We start from the raw sequence: 24,107 nt of genomic DNA on the forward strand, positions 1-24,107 counted from the left end.
TACTACCACCTCCCACCATAGCACTTGTTAACTTGTAATACGCAGTTAAATACACTCTAAAATACAACTGTTAGCCTTGCATAGCTCTCTTTGCCTCCTCAAGCCTCAGTTCTAAGCAAGTAAAAGTAAAGGGTTGGACTATATATAGATGTATAGTTTTCCCTTCCTTTCCAAATAGAAAATTCTGTGATTCTATAATTTGAATTTTGCCTATTAAGCCCCAAAGATTTAACAGTGTATGGTTTTCAGTTGAGACAAAGCAGAATGCATGAGTGTGATAAGAATTATTAGAGAAGAACAAAAAAACAGGCATTTTTAAGAATTAGTGAAGATGGGACATACCTAGGAGAAAATCCCAGCATTATGCTATAGTAAACAGGAGTGATATAATATGAACGAGTTGATTCTTGTCTTTTCTGGGAGTCATAGCTGCCTGGTGGCTATTTTGAATAACTGGAACACGAATGCCAACTTGTTGGCACTTTACATTAGGTAAATGCTTGTAACTGCTCACTGTCTTAGCAATGAGAAATAACCTGGAAGTACAAAAAGATGTTCCTTTAAAATACAACTCCCAGGCTGGGTGCAGTGGCTCATGTCTGTAATCCCACCACTTTGGGAGGCTGAGGCAGGAGATCACTTGAGCCCAGAAGTTCCAGACCAGCCTGGGCAACATAGTGATACCCTGTCTCTACAAATTTTTTAAAAAAAATTTTCCAGGCATGATGGCATATTCCTGTGGTGCCAGCTACTTAGGAGACTGAGATGGGAGATATAGCTTGAGCCCGGGAGGTTGAGCCTGCAGTGAGCCGTGAATATGCCACTTCACTCCAGCCTGGGCAACAGAGCCAGATCCCATCTCCAAGGGAAAAAAAAAACACTCCTAGATGATTACTTTAGAATAGAATCTATGTCCTCAAGGAGCCATGAAAGGGAACCCAAAGGATTGCAGGATTGGCAGGTGTGCAGGTTTTGGCTTAATAAAACAAATCTCAGGGCTTGACCCTGTACACATTACTTAAATTCTCTGACTTTTGTTTTCTTCACTCAAATGCGTGTTTTATAATATTCTTGCCTCTTGAAATATTGCACGTAATTTTCAGCCTTGTTTCAGGTACCAAGGATCCAGCAGACAACAATATATACCATGCCTCTCCTTCTGGAGTTCAAGTTTTACTCAGGGAAAAAGCTAAGGAGCTTAATTTGCAAGCAAGTCATAGCTTCATATATTAGGATGCTCCGACTCACACTTAGATGCACAATGTATTTAAATCAATTGCTTTTTAGTGAATTGTTTATGTGATGTCTGCAATTTGACAAGGAAGGGAGTGAGGGAAAATTATCGCCAGTTAATATATTCTGGTAGAAACACTTATAATTCCCAGACTACTTAAAATGCTCAGCAGCATTCAACTAGATATAATGAAAGCAATAAATGAAGCAAATTTGGCCTTGAAGTTATTGACTGACTCCTGATTTTACAATAAATGATAGCAGAATGCTCTGGATGACTCTCAACCAGAAAAGCAATCTAAAAAGGCGTATCTGTATCAAGAGTGCCACAATCTTTTTGGGGGTCTATTTGTCACTTTGTCACCTAGCACAGCTGTGAAAGGTGGGTAATGAATTTCACTTTCTCCTTACCATTCCAGACATCTGGAAGATGTAGTTTCAGTAGAAAGTGGCTTCAGCCGGAGTAGGGTTGTGTTTAACATTTTTGCTGAGAAGGCATTTTGAAAGGTCCTCTGGTCAAATTAGGCTAAGTGCTAACACTGAAAGCAAGTTTTAAGTAATTGCTTATCTTTCAGAGCTAAGTGTCTCCCATATTATATTTGCGGCAATAGGACAAATGGTCACAGATCTAGTCATTATAAATCTGTCCAAAACATATTAAAAGGTGACAGGTTCATGATAGGGGCTGGGAAGGGGACAGTTATAAGGCTCTGAAATTAGAATAAACCATTCCATTAATAACTTTATCTATACTTGCATAGGGTATCATGCTTCATAATCTAAAGCATATGCACCACATTTATCATGTTGGAATATATAGCTATTTGAATAGAATCTAACCCCCCACTTTTCTATCATTTTACCCATCATTTAGTCATTCAACAAACAGTTATTACAAACTTGTCATATGTCTGGTCCTTGGGAAAACAAACCAGACAAACTCTGCTTTCCAGTATTGTAGTATTTAGAGGAGGACAGACCTGAGAATAAATAAGTTCATTCCTTTGGGGGAAATGTCTAACAGTCCCTAAGGCAGTTAAGGGAAACCTTTACAGATAAGAAAATGATTACATTGAATCTTTATAAAAAATTTTTTGCCATCCGTTATGCCGGAAAAATGTTGGATCTTGAAAGTGGAGTAAGAATAAATGTGGCAGAAGAAAATGGAGAAGAATGTTTATGTCAGAGAGATGGAACATAGGCAGAAGCTCAAGGAGATGGAGGACATTGTAAATCTTAGAATATGGGAGGATGTGCATAGGCGATATGCAAATACTATGCCACTTTTCATCAGGGATTTGAGCATCCTTGGATTCTGACATCCTTGGAAGTTTCTGGAACCAATTCCCATGCATACCAAGGGATAACCTTGTATGTGGATATATACATATATAGATGTATATATTTAGGTCTTTAAGTGTGTGTGTATATAGTTATATATGTATGTATAAAGTAGAGCCAATGAATGAGAATGGTAACCACCAAATTAAGGATGGAGTTTTATCAGGATAGAGGATGAGAAATAAGACAAGGGAAAGGTACATTAGGGGAATTCCATTCTACTTTTAAGGTAAGCATTCAATACACAAGCTTAATATTATTTTGTACCATCTGTAGATATAAATAATTCCATAATAACATAAATAGTAAGAGAAAATGGGGAGCCACTGCAATTGAAGCAGGGTGGCAGGAAATGGAGCACTGCCTTGGGGTCCTCATTTAACCCAACCCACCCACTGTAGCCCTGAGATGTAGATTTTACAAACACTTAACTAGAACATATTTACATTTTTATTCTACTTTAGCATCCTGTGTCCTCACTGTCTTAATTTTTTTTTAAAGGCATAAGCTGCAGGAATCTTGGTTATCTTTCCACTGCACTCTCATTGTTCCTCAGCCCTCAGATGGCATATTGTGTGAGCAGACACCCCCATAGAAGCAGAGGCGGCCTTCTAGGTAATAGAATACAGTGACTGTGGAAAAGACTCCCTTTTCCCTAAATGAGGACTTTAGTTCTACCTCTGAATCTGTCAGTTGCTAAGCATGTAGATTTCTTATATATAAAATGAGGAGATTAGATCACATTTCTTCAAATTCAATATTCCTTTTATGCTTCTTTCTGAAAAAAAAAATGTATGAATTTGCAGCAGGGTATTCTGAGATCACAATAGAGAAGACAAGACAGAAAGTTTGAGAGCCTTGGTTGGGAAGAATGACCCGGCTACAGAGCAGCACCCAAGCAGGGATGGTCAATAATCACATCCATTTTCAATCTGGTCAGATATACTCAAGTCTAGTCCAAGATTCTGTTGGTATCTGAAGGAAAACTGGAGGAGTTTCTAGGCTGTTGAAACTCTTGCAGTCAGTAAAGTAGAGGATTTTGCTTCTGGAATGTTGAGTTGTCCTTACTGAAGCAATCTAATTCATATTTTCAAGTAAATGGAGTTGATACAGGATAAGCAGTTTGGTAGAGCCCCAGGCTCCCATAGGGGCATAAATTCAGAACAAAGTTTTATAGGAACCAGGAGAAAAGCGTGGAAGCTTAATCATATGAAGTAAGCTCCTGTGTATTCCATGAAGGGTGGAATAAAACAACATGTTTAATGTATACGTCCCAGCACTCACCAAGGTACTCTAGTCTTGCTTTACTCACTGGGAAATACGGGGTTTTAATATACAGGCAGGGTGGGTTCCCGTGAGACTGGGGACAAAGTATATCTAGGTGTAGACTCTAGGCCTGTAGTTCTAAAATTTTACTTCACCTACAAATCATCCAGAAGGCTTTTTAAACATACATTTTCAGAAATTAAATTTTGGTTTGCTTTGGGGTAAGAGAATGGAGCTCAAGCCTAAAGCTGGGAATTGAGAGCCAACATTCTTAGAGAAGAGAATCACAGAGAAAGTTGCTGTAAAATCTATGTACATACTCCACTCAAATTGTTGGCTGCTTTCTAAGCTATGGATATATAAGGTGAGAGTCAAAAATATATAGAAGGAAATAGCAGATAGTAGGCTACAATGGAGATCAGAGCGTTTACTAGTCACCTATGCTGGGGAGACTGAGTCTGGAGTACTAAGAGTTTTCAAGTTAGAGAAGCCCTTATAAACTCTATGAACTTTTCTTTCACACCCCAGAACTCTTGCCACAGAAGTTCTACACCTAAGGATTAAGAACAAGCGTTTAGGAATAAGGAGTATGGCCTGGGAGGAAGAACAACTTTGAAACAAACCAGCCCTAATTACTGTCCAGCTAAAATCCATGCTACAACACAGTGATCTATTGTACTGTGTGTGCTCACCTCTTTAAAGGAAGACTTTTTTTATATAATACTCTTTGTTATATTAAAAGAAATAGGAATCTTGATTAAAAAGGCACTTGATCAGAACCAAGAGAAACAATAGACACTAGAAACAAACCTACAATTGATTGAATTGTTAGAGTTGCCAGGCAGAAACTCTCAAAAGAAAAACACAAGCTATAATTAATATATTCAAGATTACAGAGAAAAAAATATTGAGAATTTTCAGCACTGTGGCAGCCAAGGAAATGGAATGCTTAGATCACCTTTCGAGAAACAACTTGCTCTGAGAGGTGTAGTTAGCAGACAACCACGAAAGAAAATATGGATAGATTAGACTCTAGCAATTTTAAGAACTTAATTAGAAACATCATTAAGATATTAAAAGTTAAGCCACTTTCTAGTAGATGATATTTGTCATACATATATCTGACAAAGTGCTCATATCCACTACATATAAATGACTATTACAAATGCATGAGAAAAAGACAACTCAATTAAAAAACATGAGCAAAACACTTGAACGGGCACTTCACAAAAGAGGATATCTAACTGGCCAAAAAGTATAGGTGCTCAACATTATTTGTTATTAAAGATATGCAAATTAAAATCACAATGAGATAACTCTTCATACCGAGTTTTGGCAAGGATGTGGAACATCCAGAAGTCATATATAGGTGGGGGTATAAATTGAAAAAACTAGCAGAGTCTATTAAAGTCAAACATATGCCTAATCCATGACCCTGTGATTCCACTCCCAAGTATATATGCAAGAAAAATAAATGCAGATGTCTGTCAAAAGACATGAACTTTACTTATAATAGGAATCCACAGTGGCTGGAGGAAAAGTTAAAATATAAGGGATTTCTGGAACTAGAAGGATAAATTAAATCAGAAGGAAAGCACATGCAATCATCGGTCCAGAGGATTCTGGAGTGATCACTCTATACATGGGATGATAGCTGAGGCATTCAACTGTGGACTGGAATGTAAAATATGTTAGGATGGGTCAGAAAGTTTTAAATGGTCATGTGCATTCTAGGCAGATTAAAAAAAAAAAAAAAGAGCACTGGCTGGGTGTGATGTCTCACGCCTGTAATCCCAGCACTTTGGGAGGCCGAGGCAAGTGGATCACTTGAGGTCAGGAGTTCGAGACAAGCCTGGCCAACACGGTGAAACCCTGTCTCTACTAAAAATAGAAAAAATAGCCAGGCATGTTGGTGCGTGCCTGTAATCCCACCTACTCAGGAGGCTGAGGCAGGAGAATCGCTTGAACCTGGGAGGCAGAGGTTGTGGTGAGCCAAGATTGTGCCACTGCACTCCAGCCTGGGTGACAGAGTGAGATGCTATCTCAAAAAAAAAAATATATATATATATATTGGGCAGGGGCTTCAACCAGAAATGATTCTGGAAGAGCTGGCCTTGACAATCTAATATCATGGTTTGCTCTGGGCATCTAAAGGACTAAGCACACAAAATATTAAGCACACAAAATATAGAGTCAGGTAACGATCACACAAAGAAAACATGGGAAAACACTAACAGCCAACTTTGCTTAACATTAGATTTTTACTATCTAATGCCATCTTTCACATGGCTGCTTTCTCATTCTATTGGGTGTATGCTTTATGTAAAAATTGTTAATAACTGCCATTCTGATATCACTTTGCTGTTCCCAAAAACAGTTGTCACATTAAAGCAGAAAATACTAGTTCAGAATATATGAGATTTTCCAGAAGTTACACAAAGTCTCATGATTCTATCATCAGGGTTTCTGAACCTCAGCACGTTTAACTCAGACTCTCCGTGTTCTATCCTGTAAAGAGAGGAGAAAAATCCTTGGCATTGTAAGATGGATATGGGCTTCCAATGAACTCGTTTAGCTCAATAAAGCCTGAAAACATATAGAGGATTTTTATGAAAGACCTAGCGGAATCCAGCTACTAAAGAGCATGTCTACATACGCACAAGCAAATGAGATGATATTAGGAACCATTTCAATTTTCTCATGACTGTGGGACAACTGTCCCTTATTCTTCAGCACAGTTAGGCTGACCTGCAGGGCTACCAGCGTAGAGAGGTATTAGATTGTCTCTGATGTAAATAGGAAAAGTTAACAAGGTATTGCTGTAGTTACACAGTGCTATCCCAAGCCATCCTGACTTTTCCCTTCCATGCCAACAGCAGCAGCACCACCTGGAGTCATCTTGGACTGTGGTGTCATCTTCGGATGCTGTGCTAGTTTGGATTTCTGGACTGCCTAACTCTTTACTTCTCTAAGAACAGCATCCTCCATGGGACAAATATCCTCACAGCCAACTGGACTTTGGATGGATACATGATCCAAAGTAGGCCAATTAAATGGGTTTTTGGGATTAGAACTGAGAGTCAGTCTGGTCAGGCTGATATGGATTCTTCAAAACGAGTAGACGAGCCTCAGAAGCTATTAGGTAAGACTAACAAATGATGCCTGCTCTACAGGATGGAGGGAGCAGCAGAAGCCTGTCTGTGGGGTCAGGGAGGCAGAAACAATAGACGGAGGTGTCACCATGACAGTTTTATAGTTAGTCCCCAGTCCTAGCTCCTAGGCAGCCAGTCTGCATTCCTGAGTTCTGAGAGAAAACCCTGTTTCCTTTCAACAAATTCCCATTTCATAGTCAGCTAGCTAGCTGGTTTCTGTTACTTGCACATAAAGAATCTTGACTATGATTCCCAAGATATATTTTCCTAAATGTTAAAATACGAGATAGGTAATGGTAATAGTAAAACACTGCTTTTTCTGTGAATCTTCACATAGTTTCACATTCTTTTATAAGAAAAACTGATTTAAGTTTCAATGACTCGTATGTATTTTTGCAGAACTTGCCTTTGAAATATGAAGACTACCTGTTCTGTTTTTACTGTTATTTCTGCTTCCCTTTTAAACAAGCACAAATACTTTTTATTTTACTTTATAAACGACATCAGAGGCAAAGTTAATGCTTCCATCCCTACTCTGGAAGCCCACGTTGGGCTGACTCAACTGATATTTTTCTAAAACTCATTAAAATGTTGGTTAAAATGTTTTTAAAAGGGAAACAAAAAAGCAAAGAAAAATTTATTATAATTCTTCAAGGATTGTTCCACTCTTTTCCTCTAGTTTCATGAAAATAACATTTTCAAAATAAAAAAGTTCAGCCTGGAGTTTTGTTTTTGTTTTTTGTAATTGCTAATTTCTTTACAGATTGAACAAGAATTTATCATTTTATTTTTTTAATTTTTTATTGTGAATTAATAAATTATAGTTGTATGTATGGGGGTAAATGTACTACAAGGTAAAATAATTAAATCAAAGTAATTAATAAATCCATCAACTTAAACACTTATTATTTTAGTGACCCCATTTGAAGTTCATTCTGTTAGCAATTTTCAAATGTGCAATACAATATTATTTACTATAACAACCATGTTGGCTAATATATCTAAAAGAACAAAAAATATGTTAAAGATTTTGTACCCTTTGACCACAATCTCCCTACTTCTTCAAACCCCAGCCTTTGTAACCACCACTCTACTCTCTGCTTCTTTGAGTTTGATTATTTTGTAATATTCTTCTGTAAGTAAGAACATGCAGTATTTGTCTTTCTGTGCCTGGCTTATTTCACTTAGCATAATGTTCCCTTATTCCTTCCATCCGTATTGTCACAAATGAAAAAATTTCTTTCTTCTTCAGGCTAATAGTACTCTATTTTGCATATATACCACATTTTCTTTATCCATTTATTTGTTGACGGATGCTTGGGTTAACTCCATAACTTGGCTATTGTCAGTATGAAACCACCTTATACACATTATGACAATGAGAAAATTATGATATTGAATAAGATCTGACCTAACTGATCCCATCTTGCCTTTGACCTCCAAACTGCCCTTGTTCATTACTAGGTGTAGGTCAAACTAACTATAGGAGGAATTTAGTTTATAGTTTAACTATGAAACAAGGATAATAACAACCCTTTCCTGAAACAAACCCCCTTCTTGCTTGGTGACTAGATCACCTTTGTAAAACTAACAAATTAGCCACGAGATTAAAATTATGGTTTAGGCATCATGCAGCCAGAGACCACAAGATTCCTTACCTCCCATTGCTATTATAAAACCTAAGATTGGTGTTCAAGATATTTTTCAGAACCTGCATTCTGAAGGACCAGCTAGCACCATGTAGACCACTAATCTGACTCAACAGTTATGTGCTTCCACCCAGGTACAGAAGACAGCAAAAATAATCCTCTTCGACTCCCTGTGATTTCATTTCCAACCCAACCAATCAGTACTTCATACTCCCTAGCCCACTACCCACCAAATTATTCTTAAAAATATCCACTCTCCGAATTTTCAGGAAGATTGATTCAAGTAATAAAACTCCAGCCTCCTGTTTAGCCAACTCTGTGTGCATTAAGCTCTTTTTCTATTGCAATTCCCCTGTCTTGATAAATTGACTGTATCTGGGCAGCAGTCACGAAGAACCCATTGGGCGGTTACAAGTAGTGCTTGCAATGTCCATGAGAGAGCAGACATCTCTTCTACGTACTGATTTCCAGTCTTTTGTTTAAATATCCAGAGGTGAGATTGCTGGATTGCAGGATAATTTCATTTTTAGTTTTTAAGGAACCTCATACAGTTTTCCATAATGGCGGAACTACTTTACATTTCCATCAACAACGTGCAGAAATTTCCTTTTACCACATTCTCATCAACAAGTATTTTTCATCTTTTTAAGATAGGGTACACATTTTTGTATTCTTTTAATTATTGTACAGTGGAATATTTCCTAAGGTATCTCTATTACTCTGTATCCTTTAAAAAGTATGAATACCAAAATTAGACACAATATTTAAATGCACCATGAACCCTGACAAGCCTTCAGGGCAGTAGGAATCAACAAATCAACATGATTGAAACATCACAATTTATAATTTTTTCCCACAATAAAGGAAACAATTGACAGAGTGGAATGACCAAGAATTTCTAGAAGGATGGTGCTACTTGGTGAGTAATTTCCTTTAGTTAATTTAGCTAAAGAACTGCATTCTTTGCATACTTTCCAGAGTTCTCTGCTAACCATTTGCAAAAGTTCTTGTTTTGAACTCCATGAAGTCTCTCATGCCAGCAACTTTCCTACCTAGTAGCCAGGTTGGTTGAGTCATGTAACTTCTGGCATGAGCTGCCAGGGTTCCACACTGCCTTAAGCCGAGCACAGAGATGTGAGCTCATTTAAAATGTTTATTACATTTTATGATTTTAATTCATTTCCTGCTTCTGTGAGGTTACCAGGCTATTTGTTGAAATATGAAAGTACACAGGGGCCTTCCAATAATGAAGTAATTTAACATTTTTTGTTTAAAAAATAAAAACCTCAAAAAGTTTCCCAGTTACACACCAGTCAAAAAAAGAACGTTCACATTGGGTGCAAATAACTCTCAGCTCCTGCTGACGGTACTTAAGCAAAATGCAGAATTTCTAAAAAAAAAAAAAAGCTTTCAAAGGACTTGGGTTAGGGGAGCAGTAAAAGACTCCTTGAATAAAATTCCTTTTATGAAAACTAAAAGTCAAGTCAAAACAAACACAAAAAGCCGTTGATTTCACTCAGTGTTTTTTATATGTCTTTAACACCTGCTACTGGAGCCCTGGAATTATAGGCTAAGCAGCCATGCCAGTTAAAGATCATTCCAGATCAGTTCTCTAGCCCCCTCTTTTTATTATAAAATGTGTAATTTTTTTAGAGTTGTATAAGGAAGCAAATAAAATAATACTTCATAATTTCACTATATAAGAATAAGAAGCTTTCTTAAAAGTAACAATGAAATTAGTAAAATATGTACATGGTTAGAAAATGCAAACATTTCACAGTAAAGTACAAAGTAGAAAAACTTCCAAACCATTTCCATCCTTGTTTTCCAACAGTAACACTGTAAGCAATTTTGATGAATATACAGCATGGGAATTACAGTTATCAATACTGAATTCTATACTTGAAAAAAGCAACACTATACAAATACAGTGAATTCATGTATGAATGTGCTTATAGGGACAAAAATATATCTTTTTTTAAAAAAAAGCAAAGAGCACCTTTTAAAATTTAATAATATATCTGGGAAATCTTTCAATTCATAAACCATTTTAATTATTTTACCTTGAAAACATGTATATTAGATCTAGTCACCAATAATTTGTTTTCTCGTTCTTTTTCTTTCTCCTAGAAATCTCCTGCCAATTCCCACATTTATTTTTCAAGATAAGATTTTGGTATTATTTTGTCAAGTCTATATTTCTCTCACACTCAAAATAGGTATATGTGTCTGCATGTAATATTTCTATACTGTGTGGTATATAGATATGTGTATATATGTCACAAAAATATGTGAATTTGAATTGCATTTAATTTACATTTAAAATAATATTGGTGCTTCTAATGTCACTGGTGAGTGCTATTTTATTTTTTCTGGTCTAAGTTTGGGACATATTATTATTATTTTTTATTTCACTGCAAAACCTTTTAGGACAATGCTGAATAGAACTACTCATGAACATCTTCAACTGCGTTGCAAAGTTACGGAGAAATAGTTTAGTATTTCCACAATGAACGTGATATTCGCTAAAGATTTTGGGTAGATATGCTTTATTAGATTGAAGAAGCTCCTTTCTATTTCTAGTTTGCTCATTTTTAATATGAATCTCTATTGAGATAGCAGTATGGTGTTTTTCTTCATTCTGTTAATGTAAGGATCCACATTTATTGATTTTTGAATGTTACACTAATCTTTCAAAGTTTCCTCATATAAATCAAATTGAGCATGATGTATTATCCATTATATATAGTATTGAATCTGATTTATTATAATGTTGTGTAGGATTTTTGCCTGTGTACATAAGAAATATTAGCTTGCAATTTTTCTTTTAATGTCCTTTTCGGATTTTACTATCAAGGTCACACAAACCTCAAAAATGAATGGGGCCATCTTATATCTTATCTCATTTTCTGGAAGAGTTTTTATAACATTTGTGTGATTTTTTTCTTTAAATATTTGGAAAAAAATAGCCAGTGAAGCCACCTGTTTCAGGAATTTGTCAAAAAATTGTTAATTTCACATTCATTTTCTTTAATAGCACGGGAACATTGATTTGTTATTTCTCCTTTTTTCAGTTTTGAGCTGTGTTTTTCAAGTGATTTGTCCATTTCTTCTACATCACAAAATTTATTGTCATAAAGTTGCAGATAATTATGGTAGATTGCACTGTGTTTCCAGTTCTTGCTTGTCTTGGCCACCTAACTGAGCACAGCCTAATTAGTTGAGATCCAGCAGACCCACAGACATATGAAAGAAAATAAAGAAATATTAGTTTAAGCCACTGAGTTTTGAGATGGTTTATTTTATAATAGTTAATCAATGAACCAAAAAAATTTTAATTAGCTTGCAATATACGTAATATGGCTGATTTGTGACTTCTCCTCTTTTCTTGATAAGTCTTGCTACAGATTTAACAAATTTATTAATCTTTAAAAAATATTTCTTTTTGCTATTGTGCGCTTGCATTGTCTTTAATTTTTGCTTATATTTATTATCACTTTCCATTTACTTTCTATGTATTTGATTTGCCACTTTTCCTAATTCAAATATCAATTCTATTCTTTCTCTCATAGAATCCTTATTATACATCTATTAGACATTTTCATTTTGTCCCAGATGTGTCTATATGCTTTTTTCTTAACATTTCAACTTTGTATATATACTAGGCATACATGTTCTGGTTTGTTACGTGGATATATTACACTGAGATAGTGAGCATAGTACCCAACAGAGTTTTTCAACCCATTTCCCCTCCATTCCCCCTACTTCTAGTAGTCCACAGTGTCTATTGTTTCCATGTTTATGTCCATGTGTGCTCAATATTAAGCTCCCACTTATAGGTGAGAACATGTATAGTATTTGGTTTTCTGTTCCTGTGTTAGTTTGCTTAGAAGTATAGCCTCCAGCTCCATCCATGTTGCTTCAGAGGACACTTTTTTCATTATTTTATATGGCTATGTAATATTCCATGGTGTATATGTTTCATGTTTCCTTGATCTAATCCACCATGCATGCTTTCTGCAGCCATGTCCTCAAGTTCACTAGTCCTTTCCCTACTGTTTATGATTCTTCATTATCTAACACATTCATCTAACCATCTAACACATTCTTAGTTTTAGTCTTGTTTTTATCAGTTCTCAAGTTTCCATTTGAAATTTTTGATGGATTCTGAGTCTCTCTTGCAGTTCTTCATCTTTTCTTCCATTTTCTTGACAGGTTAATCCAAATTATTTTAAATATACTATCTGAAAACTTCAATATCTAAACCATATATGCATCTGTTTCTATTTACTTCTGTTTTGTCTCCAGTTCGTTGTTCTGAATTTTAGCATATTTCATATTTTTTAGATGCTGGAATTAACAAGTAAAAACTATAGTGATTCCTTCAAAAATGCTTCATTTTCTGTTGACTGGTAAATATAAGTCTAGTAAATCAACTTGAGCCTGTGAAAGTTTAGTTTTAGGTGTGGGTAGGAATAGGCTGTTTCAGTTTTTACTTTTTCTTAGGGTATGGCCCTTCTGAGGGCTCAAGAGAAAACTTGAATTGTTTACGAAACAGAATATTGGATATATCTGGGGGGCAGAATAATGGCCCCCCAAATATACCCATGCCCTAAGGAGCTATGAATACTTTAGGTTACACTGCAAGAGACAATTAAGTTTGTAGATGAAATTAAGTCTGTTAATAGGCGGACCTCAAGATGGAAAGATTATCTTAAATTATCTGGGTGAGCTATGTGAAACCACAGGGGTTCCAAGTGGAAGAGAGAAGCAGGAAACAGGGAACCACAGAGTTGGAGAGAAGCATGAGAAAGATTCAACTGGATATTGATTGTTTTGAATAATACAGACAGCCTTTAGAAATTGGAAAATGCAGGAAGATGGATTTTTCCCTAGAGCCTCCAGTAAGAAATGCTGCCCCTCTGATAACTTGAGTTTAGTTCAGTGAAACCCATTTTAGACCTCTGACCTCCAGAACTAAAAGATGATTTTCAATCTGTTATATCTCTACATTTGTGGTAATTTTTTACAGTAGCAGTGAGAAACTAAGATCCATTGCTATGGAGTACATTGTGCAGCCCCTCTGCCCAAATTCCTGTTGGAAGTGTCACCCCCAATGTGGTGGTACTTGGAGATGGAGCCTTTGGGAAGTAATGATGTTTACACGAGGCCATGAAGATAAGAACCTCATGATGGGATTAATGCCTTTATAAGAAGAGATGCCAGAGAGCTTACTCTCTCTCTCTTTCTCTTTGTCATGTAGGAACACAAAGAGAAGGCAGAAATCTTCAAGTCAGAAAGAGAACTCACTGAAACCTGACCATGTTGGCACCCTGATCTTAGACTTCCAGCCTCTGAAACTGTGAGAAAGTAAATTTATGTTGTTCAAGCCACCTACTCTATGGTATTTTGCATGGCAGCCCAAGCCGACTAAGATACCATCATGTTAAATGGACTTAAATTCTCATTCCCTATCATCAGACAGTTAGTAAAATTTCTGCTTAGCTCTGTGGCTTTCCAAGTTTTGCTTTCTATTGTGTTTCTTGGAGTCTTACCCTGTTAATATGCATATCTTAGGAGTCCATCTTTAGCTTAAAATAAGTTTTTTGTCTGATATAGTTGGTCTCCACTGTCCCATCCCTCCAGATCCTCCTATCCATGACTTCGTTCCTTAAAATGTGGATACTCTGACAGTCCAACCTATGTCTTATGTCTCCTCAGTCCAGTCAGACTATTTTCAGCTTGGATTCCATTTCCCCTTGCTGTCGTGAACTAGAAAATACTCTCAGGGAAAAGATGGGAAAATGTGGAACTCATATCTTATGCTCTCCTACTTTTACAGTCTACCATTCATCCAGTTCTTATTTACTATGATTATTCACGACAGCCTTCAAAAGTTGTTTTTTTCTATTATGTCCACATTTTGTAAAGGTATCATTAGGAATCTTGGTTTAATTCAAGCTACTTAGCCATAACTAAAAATGAACTCTATTCCAATTAAATTTAAAACATTAATCTTGTATTTTAAGTAGGTTATCTGCCTTGTCTGGATCTAGGAAAGATCATGTCAAGACCCTCCTCCCCAACCCAGAGATTGCCACAGAATGTCATATATTCTTCTAAAAGCTATTGCTTGAGAGTCTTTGTCTGCATAACAGAAAATAACCTTTGTTCTCATTGTATTTTCTCCCCTCAGCCTCCCAAGCTTGTTCCCACCTTCCCCCAAGAACCCCCAAAGCCTGTCTCTTTCTCTACAGTGTAACAACTTTAGGCCCTTCTTTGAATCCCGTGTTCTCTATGGCTCTTGTGCTCATATGCACATACTAAATTTGCATGGCTTTCCTTCTGTTAATCTGTCCCTTGTCAATGTGTTTTATAGACTCAAATTATCAAACCTTCAGAAGGAGAGAAAGAAAAATTATCTTTGCTCCTATATATGTTGTTGTCTTTCTGAAATACTATGGATCTTTTAGTGACTTGAGAGAGTGGTAGCTAAAGTGGTCTCATAGCAATAAGGAACTATCCAGTGAATACTATGTAGAGCTTTTCCATACTTTTCTTGTTTCTGTATTTCATTCATTCAACAGATACTTGTTGCATGGTTTCCATTCTGTGCTGCCTTCTCTTCTGGACGATGGGGTTAGGATAGTGAATGAGAAGGTAAGTTCTATGCTACAAAATTTAGCAAGATGGAAATTGTGTGTGTTATAAAGAAAAATAAATTGCAGATAAGGAGAGCCTAACAGAAAGCCAGTTTGCGTTAGCTGTTCACTTCACTAACAGATTTTCTTTATAGGTGTAAATTTATTTTATAAAAGGACAGCTTTTCAGAGCTAATTCTGTGTCTGCAGTTTCTGTGAATAACCATCTCAAAATATACCAAAGAAACATACTTTGGGGTGATGTATTTTAATTTCCTACCCATATTTAGACCAGAATTAACTGGAAAAATATAATATATCCCTCCCTTTCACTATAAAATGTCAGGATTTATGTCAAACATAAATTAGAGACCCTAATCTCATATAATTGTGCAGTATATTGCATATTCCACTATGAGATAGTACTTTTTTAAAAAATTTCTTTACCAAGAAAATAGAAGAAATAAAATAATTAGTAAAAATAGAAATTTTATATTGTCTAGGAAACCAAATTTATTTACAATTAGTCACTGTGGATGTGAAAGGAAGGTGGTTTCACATGACTTGAGAACAGGACAGGGTTAAATGTGCTGCCTCTGGCATCAAAGACCTTGCCCATCTCTACTTCCACAACTTTTAGACTCCTAATTAACGTAGTTCCCATTGAACTAAGCTATTTACAGTTCCCATTGAACCCCTTTTGCTGTTATTTTTGTTGTAGAAACCAGAAATTAAACTTAAATTTATCCTAAAAATTATAAAATTATGAATAAATATCTTTCCGGATTTTATTTTGAAGTTTTTTAGAGTATATGTTGTAATTTGATACATTTATAGAATTTGTAAAGATCAAATCAATGTACTTGCTATATCACCTGAAATATTTATCTTTTTAATGCTAGCATCATTTGAATTTTTTCTTTTAGCTATTTTGAAATATAGAATAGATTATTGTAAACAATTGTCGTCCTACTGATCTACCAAACCGTATATTTATACCCATTAATCAACTTCTCTTTATCCCTCTTATCCCCATCCTTCCCAGGTTCTGGTAACCAGCAATCTAATCTCTACCTTCATGAGATTCACTTTTTTTTTTTTAACTCCCATATAAGAGTGAGAACATGTGACATTTAACTCTCTGTACTTGGTTTATTTCAGTTATCAAAATGACCTCCAGTTCTATTCATGTTGCTGAAAATGACAAAATTTCATTACTTTTTATGGCTAAATAATATCCCATTGTATATTATACCACATTTTCTTTATCCATTAATCTGTTGATGGGCACTTAAGTTGATTCATATTTTGGCTACTGTGAATAGTGCTACAATAAACATGTAAGTGCAAATGTCTTTTCGATATGTTGATGTCCTTTCTTTGGAATATATCCTCAGTAGTGGAATTGCTAGATCATATGGTAGTTCTATTTTTAGTGTTTTTTTTGCAGAACTTCCATACTGTTCTCCATAGTGGCTTTACTAATTTACATTCCCACCAACTGTGTATGAGGATTCCCCTTTCTCTGCATCCTTGCCAGCATCTGTTATTGACTGTGTTTTTGATAAGAGCCATTGTAACTGATGTGAGATGATATCTTATTGTAGTTTTAATTTACATTTCTCGGATTATTTTTATATACTTGTTGGTTATCTGTATTTCTTCTTTTGAGAAATATCTATTCAGATATTTTTCCCATTTTTAATTGGATTCCTTGAGATTTTTGCTGTTGAGTTGTTTGAGCTCCTTATATATTCTGGTTATTCATCTCTTGTCAGATGGATAGTTCACAAAAATTTTCTCCCATTCCGTGGATTTCTCTTCACTTTGTTGATTATTTTCTTTACTCTGCAGAAGCTTTCCACTTGATGTAATCCCACTTGTCTGTTGTTTGCTTTGGTTGGCTGTGAATTTGAAATCTTACACAAAAAAATCTTTGCCCAAAGCAAAGTCCTGGAGCATTTCCCCAATGTTTTCTTCCAGTAGTTTTCATAGGTTTAGGTCATAAACTTAAGTCTATGATTTGATTTTTGTGTATGGCAAGAGAGAGAGGCCTAATTTCATTCTTCGGTATATAGTGATTTAGTTTTCCCAGCACTATTTATTGAAGGCTGTCCCTTCCTCTTTGCATGCTCATGGCACCTTTCTTGAAGGTAAGTTGGCCCTAAATGTGTGGACTTATATCTGGGCTCTGTATTCTGTTTCATTGGTTTATGTGTCTGTTTTTATGCCAATACCAGGCTGATCTGGTTACTGTAGCTTTGTAGTAAATGTTGAAGTCAGGTAGTGTGGTGCCTTCAGCTTTGTTAATTTTGCTCAGGATTACTTTGGCTATTCAGTGTCTTCTGTGGTTCCACATAAATTTTAGGATTTTAAAATTCTATTTCTGTGAAAAATGTCATTGGTATTTTTTATAAGGATTGCATTGAATCTGTAAATTATTTTGGGCACTATTGTCATTTTGACAATATTACTTCTTTTAATCCATGAGTATAAAATATCTTTCCATTTGTGTCCTTTTCAATTTTTTGTCATCATTATTTTATAGTTTTCTTTATATAAATATTTCACTTCTTTGGTTAAATTGATTCCTAGGTATTTTATATTCTTTGTAGCTATTGTAAGTGGGATTGCTTTCTCAATTTCTTTTTTCAGATTATTTACTATTGGTGTATAAAATGCTACTAATTTTTGTGTGTTGATTTTGTATCCTGCAACTTAGCTGAATTCTTTTATTAATTCTAACAGTTTTTTGGTGGAGTCTCTAGGTTTTTCTAAATATAAGATTATGTCATCTGCAAACGAAGCTAGTTTGACTTCTTGCATTCCAAGTTGAATGACCTTTCTCTCTCTCTCCCTTCCTTCCTTCCTTCCTCTCTCTCTCCTTCTTTTCTCTTTTCTTTTCTTTCCCTTCCTTGCTTCCTTCTTCCCTCCCTCCCTCCTTCCTTTCTTTCTTCTCTTTCTTTCTTTCTTCTTTGCCTTCCTTCCTTCCTTTCTTCTTTCTTTCTCTTTTTTTCTTTCTTTCTTTCCTTCCTTCTTTCCTTCCTTCCTTCCTTCCTTTCTTCTTTCTTTCTTTCTTTCCTTCCTTCCTTCTTTTTCTTTTCTCTCTCTCTCTCTCTCTCTCCCTCCCTCCCTCCCTCCCTCTCTCTCTCTCTTTCTTTCTTTCTTTCCCCAAAGGGGTTATTTCTGCAGTGTCCAATGGTTGGATAGGGGTTTGTGCCCAGAGGACCTGTGGGATGAACCTCCTAGAGCATGGTGCTGCTGTACAGCCACTCTGATTAAGCATCTCTTATGGCCGAGTTACAAAGAAGAGTTTCCAGAGGTAAGATAGTAGTCTTGGTTCCCTCTTTTTTCTCTGCCTGCCCTCAGGGATGTTTCTCCCTTTGAGCACTTGTGATGTTTCCTGTGGGTTAAGACAGAAACAGGGCTCTTACCATGGAATTAAAGGTGGTGGGAAAGCTGGTTGTCCACCTTGATTTCACTTTTTCTGGTGTAGAAACCGTCTACTTGGGGAAAAATTTTCCATGTGCTTGGTATCAGGCAGGATACCAGGGGCGATGTCATGGATGTGGAAGTCCTACTCTCTTACTCTCTGCTCAGTTTTTTCATTTCTCTTTGGCCCTGGATACTGTCTCATCTTCGTATTGAGTTCTAGGACATTTCTGGTGACAATCTTGGAGCTGTATATTTGTTTTAGCTTTTCTGTGGCAGGGTGTGGGTAGTGAAGCCAGTTTGTTTCTATGCCACCATTTTGGAGCCAGAAGTCTAAATGTTTATTTTCTTGAAAGCAACCCATGAGCAGAGATCTCAGTGCTCTAGATACTCCCTGGCTCCTACTTGGAGTATAGGATTAATTCTGCAGTTTGGTTCTCATGAAAAAATGATGGTCCTATGATTTCATCTTTCTTAGGACTTTTGCTTGATTGTAGTACAGGTTGACATTTTTACTATGTATTTCTCGAAGAAATTTTACTTACCTAAATATTTTGGATAACTCTTGGACTGGAGAGATTGCATATTGGAGATGTGAGAAATTCTTTTTTTTTATTATACTTAAAGTTTTAGGGTACATGTGCACAACGTGCAGGTTAGTTACATATGTATACATGTGCCATGCTGCTGTGCTGCACCCATTAACTCATCATTTAACATTAGGTATATCTCCTAATGCCATCCCTGCCCCCTCCCCCAACCCCACCACAGGCCCTGGTGTGTGATGTTCGCCCTCCTGTGTCCATGTGTTCTCATTGTTCAATTCCCACCTATGAGTGAGAATATGCGGTGTTTGGTTTTTTGTCCTTGCGATACTTTGCTGAGAATGATGGTTTCCAGCTTCATCCATGTCCCTACAAAGGACATGAACTCATCATTTTTATGGCTGCATAGTATTCCATGGTATATATGTGCCACATTTTCTTAATCCAATCTATCATTGTTGGACATTTGGATTGGTTCCAAGTCTTTGCTATTGTGAATAGTGCCACAATAAACATATGTGTGCATGTGTCTTTATAGCAGCATGTTTTATAATCCTTTGGGTATATATCCAGTAATGGGATGGCTGGGTCAAATGGTATTTCTAGTTCTAAATCCCTGAGGAATCGCCACACTGACTTCCACAATGCTTGAACTAGTTTACAGTCCCACCAACAGTGTAAAAGTGTTCTTATTTCTCCACATCCTCTCCAGCACCTGTTGTTTCCTGTCTTTTTAATGATCGGCATTCTACCTGGTGTGAGATGGTATCTCATTGTGGTTTTGATTTGCATTTCTCTGATGGCCAGTGATGGTGAGCATTTTTTCATGTGTCTTCTGGCTGCATAAATGTCTTCTTTGAAGAACTGTCTGTTCATATTCTTTGCCCACTTTTTGATGGGGTTGTTTGTTTTTTTCTTGTAAATTTGTTTGAGTTCATTGTAGATTTTGGATATTAGCCTTTTGTCAGATGAGTAGATTGCAAAAATTTTCTCCCATTCTGTAGGTTGTCTGTTCACTCTGATGCAAAAATCACAAGCATCCTTATACACAAATAACCGACAAACAGAGAGCCAAATCATGAGTGAACTCCCATTCACAATTGCTTCAAACAGAATAAAATACCTAGGAATCCAACTTACAAGGGATGTGAAGGACCTCTTCAAGGAGAACTACAAACCACTGCTCAAGGAAATAAAAGAGGATACAAACAAATGGAAGAACGTTCCATGCTCATGGATAGGAAGAATCAATATCGTGAAAATGGCCATACTGCCCAAGATAATTTATAGATTCAAAGCCATCCCCATCAAGCTACCAATGACTTTCTTCACAGAATTGGAAAAAACTACTTTAAAGTTCATATGGAACCAAAAAAGAGCCCACATCGCCAAGTCAATCCTAAGCCAAAAGAACAAAGCTGGAGGCATCACACTACCTGACTTCAAATTATGCTACAAGGCTACAGTAACCAAAACAGCATGGTACTGGTACCAAAACAGAGATATAGACCAATGGAACAGAACAGAGCCCTCAGAAATAATGCTGTGTATCTATAAATATCTGATCTTTGACAAACCTGAGAAAAACAAGCAATGGGGAAAGGATTCCCTATTTAATAAATGGTGCTGGGAAAACTGGCTAGCCATATGTAGAAAGCTGAAACTGGATCCTTTCCTTACACCTTATACAAAAATTAATTCAAGATGTATTAAAGACTTAAATGTTAGACCTAAAACCATAAAAACCCTAGAAGAAAACCTAGGCACTACCATTCAGGACATAGGCATGGGCAAGGACTTCATGTCTAAAATACCAAAAGCAATGGCAACAAAAGCCAAAATTGACAAATGGGATCTAATTAAACTAAAGAGCTTCTGCACAGCAAAAGAAACTACCATCAGAGATGTGAGAAATTCTTACTCTATTGCTTATACAATTTGAGAACATCACCCCAACAAATTTTTTTATAAAAATATCATTGAAACTTGCAAATACGTTATAGTACATGTCCTGCGAGATTTCGAATGCACACATTCTTAATGAACTTTGAAAGCATTTTGAATTGGTGTAATTCTGGATACTTCCATAGGATACTCCAGTAAGTTTTCATTCTCATTTCACATTCCTAATTTTAAGTCATTTTTTTTTCTTTTAAATATTAAGCTTGTTTTGATTTCAGGGGCCACTTTGAGTAAGATTTGCAAATAACCTTTCCCACTCTGTAAGACCCCAAGCTAACTAAAGTGAAACAAAAATTCTAGAATTCAAAGCTGATCTCTTTCAGAATCTAGGATGCACTTACACCGTTGTAGGTTTTTGAAAAGGAGAATGTTTCTCCATACAACTGAGAAAGGCCATAGGGAGAGGGAAGTGGGAGATTTGTTTCTAATTAAAAGCTTTCAGGCCATTAGTTATGGTAGAGACAGGTGAGAGAGAGTGAGGTATGGTAGTAAAAAAAACTAGAAAGACCTCAAATATAAAAGTAAAAGCTTGTAGTAGTTTTCTAACTAGAAACTAGAATTTTTTCTAATATGTTAGACATAAAATTCTATAAATGGCAATAAATAAAATGTTACTTTTGTGAACATAAATATGAACCATAAAAGAACACAAAAAAAGGAGAAGTGGCATATATATGGCATTTGATATACATAAAACATATTAATGTTTTTAAATAAAAAGTTTTTTTGTATATTGAAACATGATACTGATATATATGCAAGTATATCCCTTACATCTAGTGAAAAACTTAAAAATAACACCAGTGAAACATAATTTAATTTTAAATATTACAGCAAGTTTTAAATAGCCTTTTTATAATTTGAACATTATTTGTACTCCAGAATATTATATATTTTACCATCAAAAGTAACAAACTGTCATTATATCCACTTTGAAACACCAGAGAAGATAGTTAATTCATTATCTATGATATTCAGATAACATCAAGTTATCTTTCTCTGCCAGTGAATCTCTTTCATTTAGTAGAAGAGAGTGTAATTGTCCTTGGCACAGACAGGGAAAATACCCTGTGATGTTTTAAAAACATCAGTATACCACCCTTATTCTCCAAACCATAATTATAAAGGATGACTTTTACTGTGAGAAAGCCATTTTCCCTTAGTAAAACAACTGCATGACTGTATTTACTTTGGAATAAGCTGCTCTAAATCTCAATACATATTCCCACAGTGTTTATCACAACCAAAAGAAACTCATTTACATTTCATTAAATATTCTTGTATTTCTATATTTTAAAATCTTAATTCTTTCAAGTACTCACTTTTATGTGGTCTGCAGCTTGTATTGTTCTTTCTTCATTTCAAATTCTTACTGAAATAAATTTGATATTTTTATTTATTTTCTCTTCTAGCTGGCCACAGTAGTAATAAAAGAATAATAAAAGTATTTCAATGTAAGCTTCATTACATTTCTTTCTATCAATTAGTATGCATTATAATTAGTATCTAATGATTAATTAATTTAATGCATAAACAGTTTTTTTAGACATATACTACATATCAAACATTTTGCTTGGTACTGGGTATACTTTTTTTTTTTTTTTTGAGACGGAATCTCCCTCTGTCGCCCAGGCTGGAGTGCAGTGGCATGATCTCGGCTCACTGCAAGCTCCGCCTCCTGGGTTCACACCATTGTCCTGCCTCAGCCTCCCGAGTAGCTGGGACTACAGGTGCCCGCCACCACGCCCAGCTAATTTTTTTGTATTTTTAGTAGAGACAGGGTTTCACCGTGTTAACCAGGATGGTCTTGATCTCCTGACCTCGTGATCCACCCGCCTCAGCCTCCCAAGCGCTGGGATTACAGGTGTAAGCCACCGTGCCCAGCCCTACTTTTTTAAGGCATGGAGTTTGTAAGCTATTTGGAAACCTATGAGAAATATTTATTTATGTATGATACTTCATAAATTTATTCACATTGCCCTTTGGATGATATAAGATATGCAGTTAAAATTTCAAATAATGTAATGTTTTTCTTTGTTTTTATAAAAGCTTTAAAGTGAAAGAGGGGAAGATTAAATTATTTTAATTTGATATAAATAGCATTTTAATCTGTTATTTCCTATCAAGTCAAAACTTTTACCTTTTTCATATATTTCTAATTCTATTGTGTGGATATGAAGTGTTTTGTAGTTATTGATGACATATCAGTAAATTTCATTTTTAAGTGAACACACATCCTCATCCAACACTTCTGAGTAATATTTCAATTTAGAATTACAATAATAACTTTCTTATTAAATATCAGCAAAGCAGAACAATTTTTAACATCCACTATGTAGAAACCATGTCAAAAATAAGAATATAAAAATTTGTTGGGACATGGTGCCCTAGAGTCAGACATAAGTTTGGATTTTGCCTTCACCACTTAGAAGCTTCTTAGTCTTGTTAGTTTTCATCTTTGTGACTCTGTTAATTCATTTTTAAAATGTTTTATACAATAATATGCACATCAAAAGATTGATGAGAAGATTATATTAATTAATATAAAGTGCAGACCCTATGTGTGGTGAGTAAACACTAAATATATATTAGCCATTATTATTAATATTAATTAATGTTCTGAGTATTGATAGGTCAAGCATCTGATACGTTTAATTGCCATTTTCTCATTTCTTATTTTTATTGTCTTGTTTTATCGGAAATGTAGTTGTTGACTCTGTTTCTTTTTAAAAAATAATTTATAGTTTTCTCACCAAGTCATAATGTTTCAGCTCCTCCAACAATCACAGGGCAACTGATTTTCTAAATTATATGGCTATAACAGCATGAGAAAGTTAAATCTTTCTACTCAGAGAGGGGTACATGTGGAGAGGAAACTCATCTTTG

The 24,107-nt window shown here is 35.6% G+C and overlaps 1 protein-coding gene across 3 annotated transcripts in view; it reads right to left on the bottom strand.

Annotated features, from left to right (window-relative positions):
• PID1 (phosphotyrosine interaction domain containing 1) overlaps positions 1-24,107 on the bottom strand; it is a 795,439-nt gene that overhangs the window by 241,515 nt on the left and 529,817 nt on the right. For 2 of the 3 annotated variants that reach the window (XM_055109158.1, XM_055109157.1), the window contains exon 2: positions 22,544-22,593. The exons of the other annotated variant lie outside the window; for it this stretch is intronic. The gene's annotated coding sequence lies outside the window, so the exon portion shown is untranslated. The remainder of the gene's footprint in view (positions 1-22,543; positions 22,594-24,107) is intronic. 3 annotated transcript variants of the gene reach the window in all.

This window comes from Pan paniscus, chromosome 13, assembly GCF_029289425.2.
Source record: "Pan paniscus chromosome 13, NHGRI_mPanPan1-v2.0_pri, whole genome shotgun sequence".
Taxonomy (NCBI): Eukaryota; Metazoa; Chordata; class Mammalia; order Primates; family Hominidae; genus Pan; species Pan paniscus.